Source organism: Vulpes lagopus, chromosome 7, assembly GCF_018345385.1.
Source record: "Vulpes lagopus strain Blue_001 chromosome 7, ASM1834538v1, whole genome shotgun sequence".
NCBI classification, from domain to species: domain Eukaryota; kingdom Metazoa; phylum Chordata; class Mammalia; order Carnivora; family Canidae; genus Vulpes; species Vulpes lagopus.
Window position 1 is genome coordinate 111,270,607 of NC_054830.1, and position 24,818 is coordinate 111,295,424.

Below are 24,818 nucleotides of genomic sequence, written 5' to 3' on the forward strand. Positions count from 1 at the left end.
CCGGCCCCCGCAGCCCCCCGCGCCTCTGGAGGGGAGGGGCGGGGCGCGGCGTCGTCACGTGACGCCTCGCCCCCGCCCGGCCCCGGTCACATGGGTGGCACGGCCGCTGCGTCAGTCCCAGTCCTGGCTGCGGGAGTCGAGCCGCCGTCGCCGCCGCCGCCTCCCGCGGACGGGGCGGGGATCCCGGTGCCAGGTCCTCGTCGGCCCGCCCCTGCCGCCTCAGTCGGCCGTCCCGGGCTGGGCCCGACCGTCATGGAGCGGGGCGGGACCTCCGCCTGTTCCGTGTAAGGCGCGTCGCCGCCGCCCCCGCCTGCGCCTTTCCAGACCGCCCGAACCCCCGCCGCCGCCGCCGCCGCCGCCGCCCGGAGCCCCTCGCCCTTGGCAGCCTGTCGCCGCCGCCACCCCACCCCCCTTCCCGGGCGGGCTCGAATGCGCGTCCCGTGAAGGTGCAGGCCCGGCGCCGCCGCTGCCGCAGCTGGGAGATGGTTCGGGCCTAGCGGAGCAGCGATCGGAGGTGAGAGGGGCCGACGGAACTGACTGAGGGCCGGGCCGCGCCTGGCCGCCGGGTGGCGGTGGCGGTGGGGGTGGGGGTGGGGGCGGGGGCGACGGGAGAACCGGGTCCGCCTGCGGTTCTGGGAGACCTTCCAGGCCGCGGCTGCTCCATCCGGCTTCGCTTCTCTTCTGCTCGTTTCACCTCCCCCCTGCCCCCGCCCGCCCTCGACAAAAAAAAATTAAAATAAAATAAAATAAATAATAATAATAAATAAGGCTAACCCATCCTAACCGAAATTCCCAGAAATCCTTCTTTTGGCCGTTTCTCCTTTCCGCTTTCGTTTCGCAGTCCACTCCTGCCCTCAGAAATGCCGTCGACTGATTTGTTACTTTTTAATACCCTCCTCAATTGGAAGTTATTTCTAGTTAAAGAGAAAATAGGCCTAGATGCTGGCTATCATTACCCAACTAGTTCTCGCTTTCCTTCTCGCGATCCTGCGCACGTCTCTCTCCCCCCCACCCCCACCTTCTCTGCAAAAAAAAAAAAAAAAAAAAAAAAAAAAGGAAAAATTTCCACCTTCGTGTAGCGAAGGGGATTAACTAAAAATGGGAACGTGGAGGGGGGGGTTGTAATACTTGAGTACCCGCCCTCCGTCCTCCTAACTTCGCCATCGGTCTGTTAGCTAGTTAGCCCAATAGCTCCTATTTGGATATTGATGTTTAGGCCTTTCCTCCAGCTGCCTGTGCCCGGGGTTAATCTCGTAATTGACGTCAGTGCTTTGTTCCTTCCACTTTGCTGTTCCCTTCCACTCTTTGAGGATGGATCCTGGGGTATAGGACTTTGAGGAGTGTCCTTACTGCCTTTTCTCTCACAATGGATAGCATCTATAGGAAGTTGAAAGTACTAATCCGAAATGCTCGTGTGTGGAGTTAAACTAAGACGAAGAGTTCGATTTACGGTTCTCGTAGTCAGTTGCAATTCAGAATTGTGCGATCTCTTTCCTGATGGCCTTGTGGAAATTTTAAATTAGGGCCGGTACCTTTTTCAGGGACCGGTATTTGTCTTGACGGAATCTAAGCTCCTCCGTGCCCGTGAATAAGATGTTTGTAAACGTGACGTTTAAAATAGGTGTTGATTTTGGGGGACTCCGGTATTAAAAGCTCAAAGCTTTGTTTCCATATTGATTCTGCAAAAGCTTTGAAAAGTGCTTTTGTTATTCAACTCTACTGTGACATCAAAATTGGAATATTTATGAGAATTTTCTTAATTAGGCATTTGATAAAGAGGCTTTGTGGCCTCCGAATCTGCTTGGAATCATCTTTGGTCATATGTGCATAAAGAAGTATTGGCAAGTGGCCACTTGGTTTTTAACAAAGCTGGCTTCTTTAAATTTCTCGTGTTGGTTTTCCTTGTTCATCACGGCGTCCTTGGTTCTCTAAACATCAAAAAAAAAAAAAACCCTCAAGAAGTTATTTTTAATTATCTTTTAGAGTCACTTTACTTGGACTCGATAATTTTTTATTTATTCATTTTTAATATCAGCAGTTTCATTCAGTTTGTGGTGGCTTGCCTGCTAATGACTTTGGTTTTTGTTAGCTCTGCAGGAACGGTAGGCAGATTTTATTTTAAATAAAATTTTGCATCAAATGGGGACAAGATAGGATGTCTGTGAATGGCCTAATCTTTACTGTCTGTCTTAATTGGAAAGTGCTCTACAGTTTTGGGGTGTAAAGATGATTGTACGGTGCTTTGGTGAAGCTCTGTGATTAAGAATTCCTAAAGATAGAATATTTTCATTCATGTTCACTTTCTACTTGTGAGATGAAATAACATTCCCTGTGTTCCTGAGTTATTGTATGCCTTTTGTAACAGTTGATACATTCTCTTGTGTTGTAATTTTCTTATAGGTGGTTGTTGTATGTTTAGAACAATAACTATATTTATATCCTCCGGATCCCCCCAGTATTTAACAGCTATTAGATTGAATTTGAGTGTGATATCCAACCTAAGATTTCATAGAAGGGTATTCTAAAGAAAACTGTATGAGCAAGTGGTCAGTATTACAAGGGAAAAAGTGACTGTCAGCTGCAGAAGATGATAGAAGATGAAGCCTTCTAAAAGTTTTTTATCTTACCTTTTTTAAGAGTTAAGGTAAATGTCATGGCTTTATATGTACCTGAGAGGAACAAAGAAAACAGGTATTTCTTCTTTTGTGGCCATCTACTACTGATTTAGAATGGAGTCCAAAATGTATGAGGCCTTCTCTTTGTAGTATTTTTCATAAAATCAAAGAGGTGTTCTTGCAAGTATTGAAGACACACATGGACAATGATCTAGAAGTGCTGTGTGTATTATGAAAGTTGATGACTTAGGTTTTATTTTTTTTAAATTTTATCTCTATTCTCCAAGTATCTTACTATTAAAACTTTCCTTGTGTCAAATGTACTCAAAAAAAATTTTTTTTAACTTTCCAATGTAATGTAAAGGTTTCCCAGCTTTTAAACTCCCAATCCTCACTTTATTTTACTCATTTCCTTTTTCATTTCCTCTGATAAGTGGAGACGATTATATTTGATTTCTGGGAGGGTGTGTCCCCATTTCAGTTATTGTGAAATAAGGTGTAGTCGGTGATTAAAGACTGCTTAAAGCTAACCTCGCTTTGCTGCTTTTTCCTTTGCTTTAAGAAAAGTACCCCAACTTGTAGCAAGTTTTAATACTCATCATGGTTGTTTGAAGTGATACTCTAGTGTAGTACATGGAAGAGGATGTAATAAACATGACAGAGTTTTGGCTGATCATCTGCATTCCTGTTTGTCTTGATGTTCATTTTCACTGGCATCATGTTATAAGAATTTTAGTGGTCTTGGTGAACAGAAGATATTAGAACCACTGAGTTCATTTCCAAAATATTCCAAAAACATTTTAACATTGGGACTACTTATTAATTCTGTTTTTGAAAGAAAAAATGATTTAAAATCTACCTTCTTCAAATGGCTAAAATCTAAAACTCAAGAAACAACAAGCGTTGGTGATGATGAGAAGGAACCCTTGTTCACTGTTGGTGGGAATGCAAACTGGTATAGCCACTGTGGAAAACAGTATTTCCTCAAAAAATTAAAAAATGGAACCATCCTGCAATTCAGTAATCATACCACTGGGTATTTACCCAAAGAATATGAAAACACTAATTCAGAGGGATATATACACTTCTGTGTTTATTGCAGTATTATTTGCAATAGCCAAACTATGGAAGCAGCCCAAGTATCCATTGATAGATGAATGGATAAAGAGGATATGAGTGTCTGTGTGTGTATGTATGTACACACACAATGGAGTATTACTCAGCCATAAAAAGAATCCAATCTTGTCATTTGCAACAACATGGTTGGAGCTAGAGAGTATAATGCTAAGTGAAGTAAGTCAGAGAAAGACAAATACCATCTGATTTCACTAATATATGAAATTTAAGAAACAAAACAAAGGAAAGGGAAAAGAGAGACAAACCAGAAAACAGACTAACTCTAGAGAATAAACAGACGGTTACCAGTGGGGAGGTGGGTGGCAGGAATGGGTGAAATAGGTGAAGGGGATTAGGAATGTGCTTGTCTTAAAAAAAAAAAAAAATTAATTCCCATATAGTTAACATATAGTGCACTTGCACATGGTGCTGTGCAAGAGGAGTACAATTGTCTAGATGAGCACCTGCATAATGTATGGAACTGTTGAATCACTATATTGTATACTTGAAACTAATACAGCATTGTATATTAACTACAATAGAATAAAAAAAAAAACAGAATCAGTAGATACAACCAAAAAAAAAAAAATAAATAAAGTCTGCTTCATCAGCTATACTTTATTTAAAATCTGTAACCTGAAGAATATTCTGAAGGAAGGCATTTCATGTAGCTGTGCCTCTTTTGGAGTACCAATGAACCATGGTGGGAGCTTTTGGGTGAGTAGACAGAGCTTATTATTGGGTACCATTTTAAACTAACTTTTTTTATTATTTCCTAGGATGAGTAAAAGAACCTAATGCATTGTTTTTCCAAAGTTATGTGTGTGTGGCAGGGAAAATGAGGGATTCATGTGAATAGATTGCCCTGGAAAGCCAGTATGGGTTTCACTACCAGGTAGTGTCATGATCTATCCTGGGGCTACGTTTCCTGGGGCTGCTTTAGAGCTGAATGGTCTCTTGATTTTGTTAAATAACTTTTTTTTTTTTTTTTTAAATTTACTCATGAGACACACACACACAGAGGCAGAAGGAGAAGCAGGCTCCACACCGGGAGCCCAATGTGGGACTTGATCCTGGGTCTCCAGGATCACGCCCTGGACTGAAGGCAGTGCCAAACCGCTGAGCAACCCGGGCTGCCCTGTTAAATAACTTTTAACTTTGACTTTTCTTGTCATTATTATGGTAGTGATAGTTTTATGGAGAGGTGAGTATAGGCCAATGCTCTGGATTGACAGGCCTTCCCACCCCTTTGCAGTTGCTTCTGTTTCTTCCATCTGGAATATCACTTTTCCTCTCTTGTTCTCTACATGTTAAAGTTTCATTGTCTTTTGTTTATTTATTTATTGCCTTTTTTTTAAAATTTATTTTTTATTGGAGTTCAATTTGTCAACATACAACATATAACCCAGTGCTCATCCCATCAAGTGCTCCCCTCAATGCCCGTCACAGTCTTTTAAAACTCAGTTCAAGTACCATTGTCTTCCTAAAGCTTTGCTTGACTCCCCTCCGTACTCCCCATAACATCTACCTTCTTTGAATCTTTCCATCACTTTGTATCTTTCTTGTTTTGTTAACTATGGACTATAGCCTGCTGGGTGACATCTAACATAGTGTATCAGGGAAGACATAACTAGTAAAATAAAGACTGTACAATACTATTTTAGTATGTATTTCCAAAAAAATAAGGATTAAAATGGTAATCTAATCTTTCACTGAAGAAATTAATATCAGTTTCTTAGTATCAACATATATCTAGTCAGTGTGCAAATTTCCCTGATTACAATTTTTGTTTAACAGTTTGTTTGAAATAGGATCCAAATAGAGATCATATCTTTTTGTTCTTTTTTTTTTTCAGGATTTTTTATAAATTAAATTTTATTTTATTTTATAATAAATTTATTTTGTTCAATTTACCAACATACAGAATAACACCCAGTGCTCATCCCATCAAGTGCCCCCCTCAGTGCCCTCACCCATTCACCCCCACCCCCCGCCCTCTTCCCCTTCCACCACCCCTAGTTCGTTTCCCAGAGTTAGGAGTCTTTATGTTCTGTCTCCCTTTCTGATATTTCCCACACATTTCTTCTCCCTTCCCTTATATTCCCCTTCACTATTATTTATATTCCCCAAATGAATGAGAACACACAATGTTTGTCCTTCTCCGATTGACTTACTTCACTCAGCATAATATCCTCCAGTTCCATCCACGTCGAAGCAAATGGTGGGTATTTGTCGTTTCTAATGGCTGAGTAATATTCCATTATATACATAAACCACATCTTCTTTATCCATTCATCTTTCGATGGGCACCGAGGCTCCTTCCACAGTTTGGCTATTGTGGACATTGCTGCTATAAACATCGGGGTGCAGGTGTCCCCGCGTTTCATTGCATCTGAGTCTTTGGGGTAAATCCCCAACAGTGCAATTGCTGGTTCTTAGGGCAGGTCTATTTTTAACTCTTTGAGGAACCTCCACACAGTTTTCCAGAGTGGCTGCACCAGTTCACATTCCCACCAACAGTGTAAGAGGGTTCCCTTTTCTCCACATCCTCTCCAACATTTGTGGTTTCCTGCCTGGTTAATTTTCCCCATTCTCACTGGTGTGAGGTGGTGTCTCATTGTGGTTTTGATTTGTGTTTCCCTGATGGCAAGTGATGCAGAGCATTTTCTCATGTGCATGTTGGCCATGTCTATGTCTTTCTCTGTGAGATTTCTCTTCATATCTTTTGCCCATTTCATGATTGGACTGTTTGTTTCTTTGTTGTTGAGTTTCCTAAGTTCTTTATAGATCTTGGAAACTAGCCCTTTATCTGATACATCATTTGCAAATATCTTCTCCCATTCTGTAGGTTGTCTTTTAGTTTTGTTGACGGTATCCTTTGCTGTGCAAAAGCTTCTTATCTTGATGAAGTCCCAGTAGTTCATTTTTGCTTTTGTTTCTTTTGCCTTCGTGATATCTTTTTGTTCTTATCCTTAGTCCTATACAATTTTTGTTAATGAGGCCACATCTTTGCTCTTTGAGAATTCTCAGTCTAGACTGTGCTGATTGCATCCTTGTGGTTTCATGTAATATGTTCCTCAGTCCCTTTTTTCCCCTATTAGTAATTACATCTAAAAGCTTGATCTGATTGAGGCTTGAATTTTTTTTTTTAAAGATTTTATTTATTTATTCATGAGAGACACACAGAGAAAGAGAGAGGCAGAGACACAGGCAGAGGGAGAAGCAGGCTCCATGCAGGGAGCCTGATGTGGGACTCGATCCCAGGATTCCAGAATCACGCCCTGGGCCAAAGGTAGGTGCTAAACCGCTGAGCCACTCAGGAATCCCCGAGGCTTGAATTTTTAAGTAAACTCTGTGCTCAATATGGGGCTCGAATTCAGGACCCTGAAATCCAGAGTCACAGGCTCTACTAACTGAACCAGCCAGGCACCCCGAGGCTTGAATTCTTTTTTTTTTTTTTTAATTGCAAGATTACTTCATGGGTGGTGTTGTGTACTTCCTCTACACTCTTAAACCTTCAGCCTGGTTTCTCATCCTGCCAGTGAAATTGTTATTACCAAGGCCACCTGTGACTTCTGTATTTCCAAATTGTATAGTCATTGCTTACTCCTTTACCTCTTTCTCTACTTTTATAAATTTTAAAAAAGATTTATTTATTTATTTATTTATTTATTTATTTATTTATTTATTTATTTGAGGGTGGGGGAGAGAGCATGAGCAGGGATGGGGAGGTAGAGGGAGAAGCTGACTCCCTGCTGAGCAGGAAGCCCAATTTGGGGCTTGGTCCCAGGGTCCCATGGTATTGGGATCCCCACCTGAGCCGAAGGCAGATGCATAACTGCTTAATCACCTGAGCTACCCAGGTGCCTTCTACTTGCTTTTGTTAACCATTTCCTTCCTGATATTTTCTTCCTTGATTTTTATGACTGTCCCTTTTCTGCCTTTCTGCCTACCAGTTGCTTTTTTTTGCAGACTATTCTACTAATCCTCTTGTATTGATAGTTCTGGATTTTAGCCTTGGCATTCTATTTTCAGTCTTCTGGATGATTTTTTAAAATTTTATTTATTCATGGGAGACACATAGAGATAGAGACATAGGCAGAGAGAGAAGCAGGCTCCCTGTGGGGAGCCTGATGCGGGACTTGATCCCAGGACCCCAGGATCACAACCTGAGCCAAAGGCAGACGCTCAACCACTGAGCCACCCAGGTAGCCCTCTTCTGGATGGTCTTATCCATTTATGTTGCTTCAGTCACCATCTCTAAGTGTTTGTGGGAACCGGAACTCTTTCATTCAACTGAATACCTCCCGTTAGATTACTCAGTAGGCCCTTTGTCTTAGTTAGGAGAGTGACATATATAAGCAAAAAAGAATTTATTGAGAATGTATCAGGTATCCAGTGAATTCTAAGAACGGCAATCAACCCATAGGAGGATGGCTAGTACTCAGGAACAGGTGGATCCAGAGCCTGCGAATGTGGTTAGGAGTATCTCTTTATTGCTCATTAGATGCTCCTTGTGTGTTCAGTTCTCCTTTGCTACAGACCAACTTTAACACTTACTAATGTCTTTTGAGTTATAAATTTTACATCTTTTGCTATCAGGAAAAGACTGCCATGATTCTCAGTCCCACTTCCAGGAAAAGGACTCATTAAGTTACATGTCCATCTCTGGACCATAACTTTGGTTAGGGGGCTACGCCGGTATAACATGCTCTAACTGCAACATTTCAGAGTGAAGTGGAGTAAAGGAAACTCTAAAACGTAGTTGTCCCCCTCATTTATTCCATGGCTGTTTAGTACATACACAGTCCTACTTTTTCTTACATATATATTTAGTATTTTTTTTTTAATTTTTATTTTATTTATGATAGTCACAGAGAGAGAGAGAGAGAGAGAGGCAGAGACACAGGCAGAGGGAGAAGCAGGCTTCATGCAGGGAGCCTGATGTGGGATTCGATCCCGGGTCTCCAGGATCGCGCCCTGGGCCAAAGGCAGGCGCCAAACCGCTGTGCCACCCAGGGATCCTATATTTAGTATTTTTTAAACATAATCTGACTATCTGTATATACCAGCAAATTACTCTCATCTCTTCAATGGAGACAATGCAAATTCTATCTGGCTAACACATCTAGAGGTCATTGTTCTCTGAGTCCAGATTTGAAAGGTGATATCCTTTGTTAATTGGGCCTAGATATGCTTTGTCAGTGTCTGAAAATTGTGGGCTAAATACTAAATTTAATCATTCCTGACCTAATATACAGTTGTTGAAGAAAAAGACAACAGACAAAACTAAAACTCTTAGGAGGGGAGGAAAGGAGGAAGGAAGGTACCATTGTTCCAAAACTTATACCATATCTTGCTGGGCAAGTGCAGTGTAAGGTAAATGACAAAACCAGCCAGTTACATGGGCCTTCATTTGCTGTCCTACTTCCTTGCAAATGGAGTGAGTTCTTTGGTAAGCCAAATGAAGATTTTCATTTCTGTCAACTAGGATTATTTTCTTTGGCTATTAAGGTTAACACTGAAGACATCTGGAAGGAGTTTTAAGGGAAGGCAGTTCTGTGTTGCCTTAGCACAAGGATCAGTAAAATATGGTTAGGCCCAGTGTTGCCTTTTGTATGACCTGTGAGCTGAAAATGGTTTTTACATTTTTATTGTTAAATTTTATTTATTTATTTTTAAAAAAGATTTTATTTATTCATGAGAGACAGAGAGAGAGGGAGAGAGAGAGAGAGAGAAAGAGAGAGGCAGAGACACAGGCAGAGGGAGAAGCAGGCTCCATGCAGGGAGCCCAACATGGGACTCGATCCCGGGTCTCCAGGATCACGCCCTGGGTTGAAGGCGGTGCTAAACCACTGAGCCACCTGGGCTGCCCTGGTTTTTACATTTTTTTATTTTTAAAGTTTTTATTTATTTATTCATGAGAGACACACACAGAGAGGCAGAGACATAGGCAGAGGGAGAAGCAGGGAGCCCGACGTGGGACTCGATCCCGGATCTCCAGGATCACACCCTGGGCTGAAGGCAGCGCTAAAGCACTGAGCCATCTGGGCTGCCCAGTTTTTACATTTTTAAATGGTGGGAAAAATTATAGTATTTTGTGGCCTGTGAAAATGATAGGAAACTCACATTTCAGTGTCCATAAATAAAGTTTTATTGGAACACAGATGACACACCCATTTGTGTCTGTATTGTTTGTAGCTCCTTTTGCTACTCCTGTGACAGAGTAGAGTAGTTGTGACTATAGGGCCTCAAAGCCTAAAATATTTACAATGTGGCTTTAAAAATGTTTGTCAGCTCCTGTCTTAGCATGCCTGTGGTAGATACTTGGGTTTGAGGATTGTTTCAGGATTCAATAGTTAGTCCCTATTTACTGTGGTGGTAGTTAGGGTTTTTTGATTGTAGAATGTGTGTGTGTGTATGTATATGAATAGATATAAATAAATTAAAAATATATAGGGGCACCTGGGTGGCTCAGTATTTCATGCATCGAACTCTTGGTTTTGGCTCAGGTTGTGGTCTCAGGGTTGTAGGATCAGCTGCATTGGGCTCCACACTCAGTGGGGAGTCTACTTGTATTCTCCTCTCCCTGTTGCTATGCCCCTTTTCCACCCTCACACAGGCACGCTTGTGTTCTCTCTCTCTCAAATAAATAAATCTTTTACACATACACACACACACACACACACACACATACACATATATGTATAAAACAGGTGTGATCTGGACATTGGCTTAGCTTTTTTAGTTAGGGATTCAGACTTCATGGAACCCTTCAGTGGTACCCTAAAGGTGAGGTGGATAGGGGCAAGAATTTTACAGAAAAGCTGGAGGAGATGTAAGGCTAGAAGCTGATTAGATAGTTTCTATAAGTGTTCATCATGTAGAATCCCCAACCCCCAAATCCTCCACTTTGCCTGCTTTGGGGAACACACCACTGTCCTTGCTTTTTCAAGAAACCTACAAGTTGTTCTTGATTCCTTTGTTTTACTTCTCACATCTGGCTGGCCCCAAGATTCTACTTCCTTAACATCTTTGAATCTAAACCCTTTCTCTACATTATCTACATTCCTAGTATTACTTCCTAAATTCAGACTTTCGTTTCTCACCTTGATATTCCAACAGCCTTCTTGTTAGCTTCCTTACTTCTAGTAAAATAATCTACTCCACCCTGTATCATAGCACTCTTTCCCTCTAAATTACAAATCTGATTTTGTCATTTCTTTTCTTGAAACTTCTTAGTAGTGTTTCATTTTCTGTAGTATTCCTCTACCTAGGGATTCTTCAACATTAATAAGTTTTTTGTAACTTCTGAAGTACCAGCTACTCCCTTGAGAGTTTGTTGCTGTGTTTAGATTTTGTTTGTTATTGTTTTTGTGCCAAGTTATAATGCATTATACTAATGATTTCGCTGTGGCTCAGACAAGGAAGGATGGTGAGTAAAACTGGATCATGTCATGGTGGGTTGTTAATATAGGCAGGCCAAACCCAAAAGAACCCTGGCATAGTACTTAGCCTCATGTTTTCACTGTGAAATGTATCTGGTGGACCCTATCTATATAATTAATCAATATGAAACAGTTTGCAGTCTCAGTGTTTTGTTCCAAACCTCAGCAGTGATTATACTAGACACATATTTAGTGTAGATTTCAGTAAGGTACTAAACCACATATGGACAAGATAGATTGCCACAAGTGAGTCTTCTTTAAAATTGAAATTGAAGGACTGCTACCTGGTATGTTAGTATATGGTTGTATTTCTCTAATCTGGGAAATAAACATTTGCAGTTATTAAGTCCATTTAATATAACATATATATAAGTATTTACTGCATTAGTATTATTGAAATCATGTTATAGAAGAGGTTTAATAATATTGAACCCGACCTGAGACTGTGTATTTCCAGGGTTGAATACATCATTGCTCTAGTTTCTGCAAAACAACATAATGTTACATTAATGTTAGTTTAAATTTGTATTTTATTTTTAAAGTTCTGTATAAGAGCTATAAACATAATGAATTCATACCTAATTTTTATTTTACTATTATTAACATAATAAAAATCCTCATCCAAGATCTAGGAGATTTCATTTTCTTTGAAAAGATACCGTTATATCTTTCAGATATAGAAACAAACCCGACAGGTCTAGTCTAATCCTATGTATCTCTCCAGTCTTATCTTTTATTTTGCACTCCTCCAACCCTATTTTCCAACTATACTTGATCTACCTCTTTTCCTGGATGTGTTGTGCTCTCTCTCCTGGGCAGTTGCACTTGTTCTTTCTGCTTAGAACTAACCTCCCTCCCTTTCTTCCTTTCCTACTTTTCCTTACCATTTTTCTCTAGTCAAGCTAGCTGCAACCAAATCTTGGAGATGAGGGATACTTTTACTTTTTTATATTCTTAGCATTAGCGCAGTGTCTGGCACAGTGTACATTCTGGTTAAGATATTGTTGAATGAACTAAAATGTTAACATTGTACTTTATAGTATAGGTCTTTACTGAAGAGATAGGTTGTGTTTTTTTTTTTTTCTTAAGATTTTTTTTATTTATTAGAGAGAGAGAAAGAGGCAGAGATTCAGGCAGAGGGAGAAGCAGGCTCCATGCAGGGAGCCCGACATGGGACTGATCCCGGGTCTCCAGGATCACACACTGGGCTGAAGGCAGCGCTAAACCGCTAAGCCACTGGGGCTGCCCTTTTTAAAGATTTTGTTTATTCATGAGAGACACACAGAGAGAGGCAGAGACAAAGTCAGAGGGAGAAGCAGGCTCTCTGCGGGAACCCAATGTGGGACTTGATCCTAGGACCCCGAGATCACAAAGGCAGACTTTCAACCACTGAGCTACCCAGGTGCCCCTGAAGAGATAGGTTTTAAAATGAGGATTGTAAAGCCTTCAAAATTTCTTCTGAATTCTGTTTAAATATGTTAAGAAGTCAAGTAGAAACTATTTTGAGGGGTGCCTGGGTGGCACAGTCTTTTAAGCATCCAACTCTGTTTTGGCCAGTTCGGGATCTCTGTTTCATGAGATCGAGCCCTGCATCTGGCTTTGTTCAGCATGGAGTCAGCTTGGAACTCTCTCCCTCTTCCTCTGCCCTTCCCCGCACACACTATTCTCTCCCTCTCAAATAAGTAAATCTTTTTTTTTTTTTTTAAAGATTTATTTATTTACTTATGATAGACAGAGAGAGAGAGAGGCAGAGACACAGGAGGAGAAGCAGGCTCCATCCCGGGAGCCAGATGCGGGACTCGATCCCGAGACTCCAGGACCGCGCCCTGGGCCAAAGGCAAGTGCCAAACCGCTGAGCCACCCAGGGATCCCAAATAAGTAAATCTTTATTAAAAAAAATAAAAAAATATTTTGAAAGTGGGTTTACTCTTATAACTCAAAATTTGATCTTTTAGATTTTTTTTTAAGATTTTATTTATTCATGAGAGACAGAGAGAGGCAGAGACACAGGCAGAGGGAGAAGCACACTCCGTGCAGGGAGCCCGATATGGGACTTGATCCTGGAACTCCGGGATCATGCCTTAAGCTGAAGGCAGATGTTCAACCGCTGAGCCACCCAGACTTCCCAGAATTTGATCTCACAAAGTAAATATTCTTTGTGTCATAATAAATAACTCATAATTCATGTTTCTATTCCAGTGAATAAAGAGCAACAGGCTTAAGTGGCTTTAGCCTTTCTTTTTAAGTTATTTATTTTTGAGAGAGAGAAAGGACGAGCAAGAGAACGAGCTAAGGAGGGGGGCAGAGAGAGAAGCTGACTCCCTGCTGAGCAAGGAGTCTGATGTCAGACTCAATCCCAGGACCCTGGGATCCTGAGCAGAAGGCAGACCTTAACCGACTGAGCTACCCAAGCACCCTGGCCTTAACCTACTTAAAGCAGTATTCCTGTTTACGTTTTAATAGAACCTTATTAACAGAATGTAGGGTGGTTAGGACTGGGACTTGAATATATTATTTTTTCATTCAGTACATTAGCATTTTCCCTCCAACATTTTTTATAGTGTTGTAAGGAACTAAATATATTTCAAGAAATCCAGGTACTTTATTATCGGTCTTTCATATATGCAAATGATGAAATTATTGAGATAACTCCTTTTTAGTGTAAACTCCAAGGAACCTTTGCTATATAGTGTTTTTAAACTTTTGATTAATGCATTATGTGCATTTTTAGGTAAAAAAATTGCTTTTATTTTGCAATTTGGACTTACACTATTTTCTTTTGGCTTCCTCAGGTACTACAAATGAAAGCAGTCTCATAGTGTTCTGTTGAACAGATAATTTCTTTCTGGATGTTGTAGACTGAAACATTCAGTTTTTACACCTTCTTAGTTTGCCAAGTATGATTCTGAGATTTTACAGTCTAGCACTTACATTTGGTGAACATTTGAAAGTACAGGGTTTAAATAAAAATAGAAATTGATCATTTCTGTACATGTGTTTTTTTCTTGAACATATGTTGTTTAACTTTTAGATAAACTCTTACAGAAAAAGTGCTTTAAAAGCAACAGATAATTCATTTAGTATCAGTATTAATGCTCTTATTGGATTGATAATATATTGAGTGATAATATATTAAATGGAAAACCTGCTGTCTTCTTGGCACGAGATATAACCAAAAGTCTTAGGGAAGAAATGGGAGACTATCTGTGGGTAGAAAATGAGGGGTGACATCATCTTCTGAAACCCAAATTTTAGTGAGTATTCTCACTGTGACTGACTCTTGGGGCATAATACTACAATTGCGACCTTTATTCATCACGTATTTTTAGGATCTGTTGTATGCTTGCTGCTGTATGAAGCAGTGGAGGGGAGATAGGGTAAGTTCAGTGATATCTGTAATTCTTACTCTCTAGCGGTTTGTAATAAGGAGGTGACTAGGGAAGGCAGATAGAATAACAATGAATAATCCTAATGTAAGGCAAGTGATAAGGGCCAGATGAGATACAAAGAAATGCTTTGAGAAGTAAATTATTTTAGTGACAAAGGAAACTTGGAGGCTTTTTGAAGGAATGTGGTAAATTTTGAAATGTATGTATTTAGAAATGGGGAGAAGGAAGGACATTCTAAGTAGAGAGACTAGTTTGAGTAAAGATCTGGATCTGAACATGTAGTTTATTTTCAGCTTCAGATAAACCCTAAAGGTTTTATAGAAATGGCTAAGAATTGAACAGTGGATAGTTTTAAATCCTGGGACGAAAACTTTGGACTTAGGTTTTTCATAGAGCTTGGAGTTGCTACTGACTTTTAAGCAGAAGAATGTGTTAAGTAGGTCTGTTTTTAAGAAGATAAAGTAATTATCGATGCATACATTACAGAAGTTTCCAATAAGAAACCTTTGTGGGTTTTGGATATTTGCATACTTTTAAAGTGAGACACTAAGTCAAAAGGTTGTTTTCTTCTTATAAAAGGAACTGTAGACTCTCAATTTTAACCATTCTCTCTACCCAGTTATTCATCTTCAAAGATAAAAATAGACTTCTCAATTTATTTGTCCATATGCTTTTAGAATTCGGTAGTAACAATTTTTGAGATGTTTAAACTAGTTAAATTTGGTTTACATAGTTCTCAAATATTAGTAACCAGATGTATATTTGATTTGGTTTTGATTCTGAAATAGCTACATGGCATGTAAAACTGCAGGACTACTGGGAGGAGGAACATTTAGTGTAATTAGTGAGAGAGACATCTAGTCAGCTGGTTACAAATAATAGGAATACTCCTATTCTTTTTTTTTTTTTAATATTTTATTTATTTATTCATGACAGAGAGAGAGAGAGAGAGAGGCAGAGACACAGGCAAAGGGAGAAGCAGGCTCCATGCTGGGAGCCCGACGTGGGCTCGATCCCGGGTCTCCAGGATTACACCCTGGGCCGAAGGCGGCGTTGAGCCACCGGGGCTGCCCGGAATACTCCTATTCTTATGCTCACTCTTACATGTGAGCATATTTGCATATGTAATAAACAATCCTTGAATCAAGGTTTGAAATTGTCTGATTTTATTTTATTTTAATTTTAAATAGGTACCACACCCAGCATAAGGCTTAAATTCATCACCCTGAGATTAAGAGTCTCTACCAACTGAGCCAGAGAGGTATCCTGTCTAGTGTTTTAAAAAGAGTAGGTTTATAGTCATCAGTTTGGAAAATACTGTTTCAAATTAGTGAACAATTGAATGGCTGCCTAATGATAAACATTGATTATGGTACTGTGTGGGCCTTAAGATGAGGAAATAAAGTTTTGCTTTATCAGAAAAAGTTTCATAGAGGAAGTAAATGGAATATAGTTATAGAATCAGAGTTGTATAGATTGACAGGTAAGTAAAGAAATGTGTTTCAATTCTGGTTGATCTAAAATAATGCAAATGTTAAGTATTTACTGAATTAAAATTTTTGCAGATGGTATCTGATTTTAGTGTAATATGAGTATTAATTCCAATTTTGAAATATTGGTATTTGTGATATTAGGTAAAGACTATCATGATCTTTAGGCATTATTTTGTGATAAGTGAGATAACTGCTGCTTTCTAACCAGACCACGAAATTCATTAGTCTGCTAGGTTATGTTCTAGGTATGCATTGCAGAACACAACATACATTCCCTGATTATCCTCTAGTAATAGAGGAAATACTCACGAACATCAAAAGAAGTGTAATTAATTGCGATTAAGTACTATGAAGGAAAAGGGAATTGTCTACATGAACTTCCTGAAGCTGAAAAGAGCACTGTAAGTTCAAGAAGCCAAGAAAATAAAAATAAAAAACCTTTGGTGGGAACTCGGAAGGGAAGGTAGTAAAATACAAAATAAATTTGATGAGATAGGTAGGAGTCACATCAAGTAGAAGTCGGGTCATTGCTTTGTAGGCCATATGAAGGACCTTAATGTTTATCCTAAGGTAAATGGAGAGCTTGTTAAAATTTTTTAAGCAGGGGTTGGGTGACACAATCTGGTTTGTGTTCTAAAAAGATCACTTTGGCTGCTGTATGAAATATGGGTTAGAGAGAGAACAGGTGAACCAAGAATCCAATTAGAAGGCTGTAGCAGGGATCCCTGGGTGGCGCAGCGGTTTGGCGCTTGCCTTTGGCCCAGGGCGCGATCCTGGAGACCCGGGATGGAATCCCACATCGGGCTCCCGGTGCATGGAGCCTGCTTCTCCCTCTGCCTATGTCTCTGCCTCTCTCTCTCTCTCTGTGACTATCATAAATAAATAAAAATTAAAAAAAAATTAAAAAAAAAAGAAGGCTGTAGCATTTGTTTAAGGTGTAGATAAACTGATGACTTGTTTTGAGCAGTCGCTGTGGAGAAAGTAGTAAACAGATAAATCCAAAATATATTTTGGTAGGCTGTGGTTATGGATTGGAGATGGAGAGAGGTTAAAAGGAAGATTGAACAAAAGCAGTTGTTTGGTACAGTGAGGATTACTGCACCAGGAGTTGTTGGCAGTAGGGGAAAACGAGTCAGGGAATCAATCTGGGATGTATTAAGATTGAGATCCCTCAAAGAACATAATCAAACAGGTTCTCTATCTCAAAAGAAAAAAGTGTGATATGGTGTGTGAGTATTCGTAGCATAGGGTATATAGATAGCTTTTTAAGTAGTGAGATTGTAGGGAGAGAATGGAGAATCAGAATAAGACCCAGTGCTGAGCACAGAGAAGTACCAACTAACAACTAGTACTACTACTTCTTTTTTCTTTTCTTTTCTTCTTTTCTTTTCCTTTTCTTTCTTCTTCTTTCTTTCTTTCTTTCTTTTTTTTTTTTTTTTTTTGAGAAGTACCAACTTCCAAGAAGTCTGGTAGGTAGAATGAAAGGAGACAGAGGTGATAGGAAAACTGGGACGGCTGGAGATACAGAATCCAGGAGTATATAAGGAGCAAGCTTGGATATTTATGTCCTGTATTTGATGCTGTGTGGCAGTCCAAGTTGAGTGAGCTTCCGAGTATCCAGAGGAATGCCAGTGTTTGCTGCGGTAACTTCCTCAGCCCACGAAGAGGGTGAACATTTGACTTGCACTTGAAGTAAATTGAATTTTTTTAAAGATTTTATTTATTTATTTGAGAGAGAGGATGAGCGGAGGAGAAAGGCAGAGGGAGAAGCAGACTCTCCACTGAGCAGGGAACCCAACATGGGGCTTGATCCCAGGACTCCAGGCTATGACCTGAGCCGAAGGCAGACACTTAACCGACTGAGTGACCCAGACACCCCTAAGTAAATTGGATTTTATATATAAGGAATTTGCGGGCAGCCCGGGTGGCTCAGTGGTTTAGCGCCGCCTTCAGCCCAGGGCCTGATCCTAGAGACCCGGGGTTGAGTCCCACGTTGGACTCCCTGTGTGGAGCCTGCTTCTCCCTCTGCCTGTGTCTCTGCCTCTCTGTCTCTCTGTTTCTCATGAATAAATGAATAAAATCTTAAAAAAAAAAAAAAAGGAATTTGCTGTACAAGATACAGCTGAAGAAATGTATGATATTTGGAAAATATGGATCTTTCTGTCACATCTGAGTGGGGAACACGCTCAAAACTAGAAAAACAGCTTATGTGGTCTGTGAAGATTTCTTTAATGCCAAGAATATGTGTGATCACTTTTCAGGATTCGGTGTTTGTAACAGATACTTGGTGGTTCTGTACTAAAATGTCAACAGGGCGCTTTAGAAGATGGACACAAAAAAGAAGGAACACCAATTGAAGCTTCTCAAGGAGAAATATGGCATCAACACATATTCACCAAATTAAATTTCTGCATTTTTATTTCGGACTAAAAGCCAGAAATGACCACCATCACCTCTTTTTTTTTTTTTTTTTTTAATTTATTCATGAGAGACATACACAAAGAGAGAGGTAGAGACACAAGCAGAGGGAGAAGCAGGCTCCATGCAGGGAGCCTGATGACTCAATCCCAGGACTCCAGGATCATGCCCTGGGCCAAAGGCAGGCACTCAACCATTGAGCCACTCAGGGATCCCCACCCATTTTTGTTTTTAATTGATGCTGAATATTCTGATTTCTTTGAGATTCAGAACAACTGTGCATGATCTTGGCAAAGTGGAGTGTGGGAAGTTGGAAACAATAGAATGTTGAATATGGTTGGATACATTTTGGAAAGCAATTTGTCTATATCTGTTAAAACTGCAGATGCTCATGTCTTGTACCCTAGCAATTCCACTTGTAGTTGTCTATCCTAGAAAAACTCTCACTCATTGGTATAATGAGAAATGCACAAAAAAATGATCATTACAGCACTATAATGGCAGAAAAAGGGGAAACTGGAGAGTGGTTAAGTAAATTGTATGGATACATAATGAAAATAAATGAACTATAGCAATATGTATCAACACGGATATAACCTAGTGACATAATGCTAGGAATTAAAAAATAAAAAGGCTTGGTCTTTAGCATATACCCGTTTTAGAAGTTGTAAAACAAGCAAAACGATTCAGTGACTCCTTTAAGGATATGTACATAAATTATAAAAATATAAATGAATTTATGGGAATGATTATCACCAAAATCAGAAGAGCAGCTACCACTTGTAAGGTGGAGGGATCACAGGAGAGGCTACAGAGTAGCCTTTGCCTATGTTGGCAATGCTGTATTTTCTAAGATGGTTCATGGGTAACCACAAGTGTTTACTGTATTGCTTCAGGTAGTTTTTTATATCAATGGTTGCAGAGGAAGTAGAGAATCACCAAGAAGTTTGGCCATGAAGGAGAAGCTTTTGAGAAGCTTGGCCATGAAGGAGAACAGAGAAGAGAGAGAATGGTAGCTGGAGAGAGATGGGGTCAGAAAAGTCTCTTTTTAAAGAATATGTTTGAATGCTGCTGGAAAGGATTCGTTATAAGTTGAAATTGCTAGAGAGAAGTCAGGGACTGTTAAAGGTCTGGAGGAAGATAACAAAATGGGCAGACTTTTTCTTTCACAGGAAAGAGAAGTTCTCTATTTTAACCAGAGGAAAGAAGAGAGTGGATGCAGATATTGGTAGTTTGAAAGTTGATGGCTGATGGATGAGATTTCTCTCTTATCTTTTTTTTTTTTTTTTTTTTTTTTTTTTATAGAGGGAGAGGCAAGCTGGGAAGGGCAGAAGGAGAGTAAGAGAGATTGGAACCCAACACAAGGCTCTATCCTACAACCCATGAGATCATGACCTGAGCTGGTATCTCGAGTCGGGCACTTACCTGACAGTGCTACCCAGGTGCCCCTCTCTCTCATATTTAATGTTCTATTTTTAGTTTTTGTCAAAGACAAGGTCATTTGTGGAATGCAAGTTAGGGGAAAGAGTCCTAGGAAGATACTATGAGGAATAGGAAAGATCATTCATCTGTGAAAGATAGTGAAATTTTGGGAAGGTTTCAGGGCCTCGATCAGGGTGAGTTACGAAAAATGATTATGAGAGATTCAGATAATATATAAAGAAATGATGAACAAAGCACAAATAGTATGGAATTCCCTTTGTTTCCATGTGTTTCATGATAGTATTTTTTTTTTTTTTTTTTTTTTTTAATTTTTTTTTTTATTATTTATTTATGATAGTCATACAGAGAGAGAGAGAGAGGCAGAGACATAGGCAGAGGGAGAAGCAGGCTCCATGTACCGGGAGCCCGACGTGGGATTCGATCCCGGGTCTCCAGGATCGCGCCCTGGGCCAAAGGCAGGCGCCAAACCGCTGCGCCACCCAGGGATCCCATGATAGTATTTTAAACCCAAAGGCTATAGAAGTCTCATGACTGATTCGGGGGCAAAGATCCTTCTCTACAAAATAGTTTTGGGACCTGGTGTTTCATTGCTAGTGGCTTTGATCTCCAGGCATACAATCTTAGTTTCTCTGCCTTTCAGGAATTAACTTCTTCAGATTCTCAAGATAGAGAAATCCTACCAAATGAGGCCAAGAAGGGTTTCGGTACTCATGAGGCTTTTGCTTTAATACAATACATTGTGATAAGGTTACAGTATAATAGCATTTCTTATATACTGAATCCTGAAATGATTGTGATCTTAGCTCAAGTCTCATTTAGACTTTTGGAGTTTAAATCATTTAATAGTCTGGTAGTGGAATGGCTCTGTCAGCAGTTTAGTTGTTCTAAGATAGTACTTGAAAAAAAAAAAACATTGTAATAGGTTCTGAACACCACTTGTAAGAGGTAAGTTAAAGGTCACATTTTAAAAAAAATATTTTATTTGTTTATTCATGAGAGACAGAGAGAGAGAGAGAGAGGGAGAGACACAGGCAGAGGGAGAAGCAGGCTCCATGCAGGGAGCCCGATGTGGGATTCAATCCCGGGACTCCGGGATCATGCCCTGGGCCTAAGGCAGGCGCCAAACCACTGAGCCACCCAGGGATCCCCTAAAGGTCACATTTTACTTAAACTTTTTGTAAATAAAAAAAGTGTAAGGGGTGCCTGAGTGGCTTAGTTGATTAAATGTCCAACTCTTGATCTCAGCCCAGGTCTTGATCTCAGGGTCATGAGTGTGGGGCCTATTTAAATTTAAAATGTAATAAAACTAATAATGTGTTTTTTGAAAGATTATAGAAGATTAATTTCTGGTTCATTTGGGAATGCACATTAAAATTTTTTACTGTGTGCTTACTGTAATTTTTTATTGTGGTAAAATGTATATAACACAATGAGTTAAATACTCATTTTAAGTGTATAACTCCGTGGCATTAAGCACATTCACAATGTTGTGTAACCATTACCATTATCAGTTTACAGAATTTTTTATCATCCAAACAAACTCTGTACTCGTTAAATGTAGTCCTCTATTCCTCCTTATCCCCAGCCCCTGGCAACCACAATTCTACTTTCTCTCTTTCTGAATTTGCTTTTCCTGTGCACCTCATGCATGTGGGATCATATAGTATTTGTCTTTTTGTTACTGGCTGATTTTACTTTGTATGATATCCTCAAGGTTCATACATGTTGTAGCATGTCATTCTTTTTTAAGGCTCAGTAATGTTCCATTGTAGGTATATCCCACATTTTGTGATGAATGGATTTTGTTTTTTCCATTCATCTTTTGATGGGCATTTGGGTTAATTCTACCTATTGACTCTTGAGGATAGTGCTGCTGTGAACATAAGTGTCCAAGTGTCTTGAGTCCCTGCTTTCAGTTCTTTTGGGTAAAGATGTAGGAGTGTAATTGCTGGATCACATGAAATTGTATGTTACACTTTTTGAGTAACCACCACAGTGTTTTCCACTGCAGCTGCACCATTTTACATTCCCACCAGCAATGCACAGGGTTCTAATTTCTCAACATTCTTACCAAGAGTTATTTTTTTTTTTTTTACTTTTTGAAAATAGCCATCCTAGTGGGTGGTTATGTGGTAACTCATTGTGGTTTTGATTTGCATTTCCCTAATGACTAATAATGTTGAGCATCTTTTCATGTATTAACTGGCCATTTTTTTCTTCCTTTTCTTTTTAAAAAATTTAATTCAGTGTAGATAACATACAGTGTTATATTTCTTATTAGCCATTTTTATATGTTCTTCGGAGAAATATTTAAGTCCTTTTCCCATTGTGTTATTATTTACCTTGGCTCTTTTTTGGAAAATCAGTTATAAATGTGTGTTTCTGGACTCTTGGTTCTGTTTGATTTATATGTTTGTAGTACGTTTTGAAATTGGAAAGTGTGTATCTTCTAGCTTGCTTTTGCAAGACCGGTTTTTTGTTTTGGTTTGGTTTGGGTTTTTTTGGCTGTTCATGACCCTTTGAATTTCCATACTAATTTTAGGATCGGATTGTCAATTTCTGCATAGAAGTCAGCTGGGATATTGATGGAGATTGTGTTGAATCTGTAGATGAGTTTAGAAAGTATATCCATCTTAACAATAATTAGATCTTCCATTCCATGATATGAGATGTCTTTCCATTTATTTTGGTCTTCTTTCATTTCCTTGATTTTATAGTTTTCAGAGTATGTTTGTTTTTTTGTTAATTTCTGAGGGCTCTGGGTGGCTTAGTTGGTTGTGTCTGCCTTCAGCTCAGGTTATGATCCCAGGATCTTGCTCAGCACAGAGTCAGGTTCTCTCTTTCCCACTGCCCCTGCTTGTGCTCTTTTCTCTGTCAAATAAATAAAATCTTTAAAAAATTTTCATTTCTGAGGATTTTATTCCTTATGATGATACTGCACTTTCAAGTTCAAATCCTGAGAGACTATAATGTTTGTCCTTATTTATATCCTTTATCTCTTGAGTAACACCTGATTGTTTTAATGGTATGAGACCTCATTTGTTTCTGATAGGGAAACACACAGTTTAAGCAAAAGGTGAGGAGCCTGAATTATTTAAGGGAATGCACTGTTGTTCAGCCCATCCGTAAGGCCATGAAGATGGAAGAACAGTTGACAAATGGTAGTAATCAAGGATCCTTTTCTTTTTTTTTTGTTTTTGTTTTTGTTTTTGTTTTTTTTTTCAAGGATCCTTTTCAAGCTAATATTCGTTTATTCTTTTTTTAAAAGCAGCTTTATAGAGATAAAATTTCATAAAATTCCCTCATTTTTAAGCCTACAATTGAGCAATTTTTAATCATTTTATAGAATATGCAGCTATCATCACAGTTTATTTGTAGAACATTTCCATTACCCCAAAATGATCTCTTGTGCTTGTTTGCAGTCACCTTTCATTCTTTGTTTTATCCTTTATGCATGTGTAGTCGTAAGTACCTAGTACATTCAAATACTTTTCTCATTTAATCATTATCATCAGAGTAGTATGGACATTTTATGAGAGACAAAACTGAAATTTAGGGAGCTTACTCAAACCTAGTAAATTATATAACCAGGACTAAAAATCCGGTACCCTTAACCTGTTCCAACTACTAAATTACATGCCTCACCTGTTTATAATTCAGTTAAAATATGGAATTTACATTACTTTGTTAATTAAGAGGTAATTGCCTGTGTTGGTTTTTGATTACTAGACATTTTATATTTTAGAATGTTTATTAGCCAGGATACCATGCTACATCTAGATTATCAAATAAATCCATGATTATAGCTAAACCACTTGAATCACCTACAATTTAAGGTACTGTGTATTGGGAGATAAAGGGTCATCTTGAGAACTGATACTCTAGCCTTTTGATGGTGATTACAGAGAAATAAGGACCTCTCTTTTGCCCCCAAATATTCATCCAGCAGATAGTTATCACACATGTACCATATTATTGAGTTATTCTTAATGTTCTGAGATTGCTATTCTTTTTTTTTTTTTTTAGATTTTATTTATTTATTCACGACACACACACCGGCTGAGGGGCTGAGACATAAGCAGAGGGAGAAGCAGGCTCCATGCAGGGAGCCTGATGCTGGACTTGATCCTGGGACTCCAGGATCACATCCTGGGCCAAAGGCAGGCGCTAAACCACTGAGCCACCCAGGGATCCCTTGAGATTGCTATTCTTAATCCCTCTCTCATTGCCTGCCTTTTCCCCCAAGAGGTCCTAAGGATCTTCAGAGAAATTTAAATGGCTGAGAAGTAACCTTTTTCTAATTTGCCCAGTTCTACTATAAAGGCAGTTTGACTTGGCTGGAGCTGCTAAGTCGTGGGTGGATGAGACTTTTGTAATAACTGCAGTGGGTGGCAGGGGCTGCCAGTGAAAGCCAGCTGTTTCCTTCCTTAAATACCGCAATCCCATGTTGTCCCTAATAGAACTCACTTTTGGTCTTTTTGGATACCAAATAACTGAGAATTAAAGATATAGATAGCACAGTATCTGTAGTATTGGAATTTAAAATTATTTAGATTAATTTAGTTACCTCACAGAAATAAAGAATGGAAAATTCCAGAGAGGCTGAGCAGTTGCAGATCAGGGTGAAAGGAAGGAGGCAGACAGAAGAAATAAATCGTGAGACTTGGAGAGATAACTGACAAATTTCCACAACTGCAGTATACTTTACTTACTGTGAAGGGATTGAGGAGAGTTTAGGCATGGCTTGCCAGTAGAGTTTGGGAATAGTCTTGGAGAAGGAGGCAGAAGATTTGAAAACAGGTAGTCAGTTAAGTTAGAATGCACACTTAAGTATAAGATTTAATTCTAAATTGGTATTCCAAAAAAAATTAATAATAATAAAAAATAAATTGGTAT

At 39.3% G+C, this 24,818-nt stretch overlaps 1 protein-coding gene across 5 annotated transcripts in view; it reads left to right on the forward strand.

The window, feature by feature from the left end:
- The first annotated feature begins 381 nt into the window (after nt 1-381).
- The window catches only part of AFF4 (AF4/FMR2 family member 4), a 94,056-nt gene continuing 69,619 nt past the window's right edge, over nt 382-24,818 (forward strand). For 3 of the 5 annotated variants that reach the window (XM_041760703.1, XM_041760702.1, XM_041760706.1), the window contains exon 1: nt 382-514. The gene's annotated coding sequence lies outside the window, so the exon portion shown is untranslated. Of the gene's footprint in view, nt 515-19,784; nt 19,922-24,818 lie in introns of all 5 variants that reach the window. The other 2 variants (XM_041760704.1, XM_041760705.1) reach the window with 1 other exon arrangement.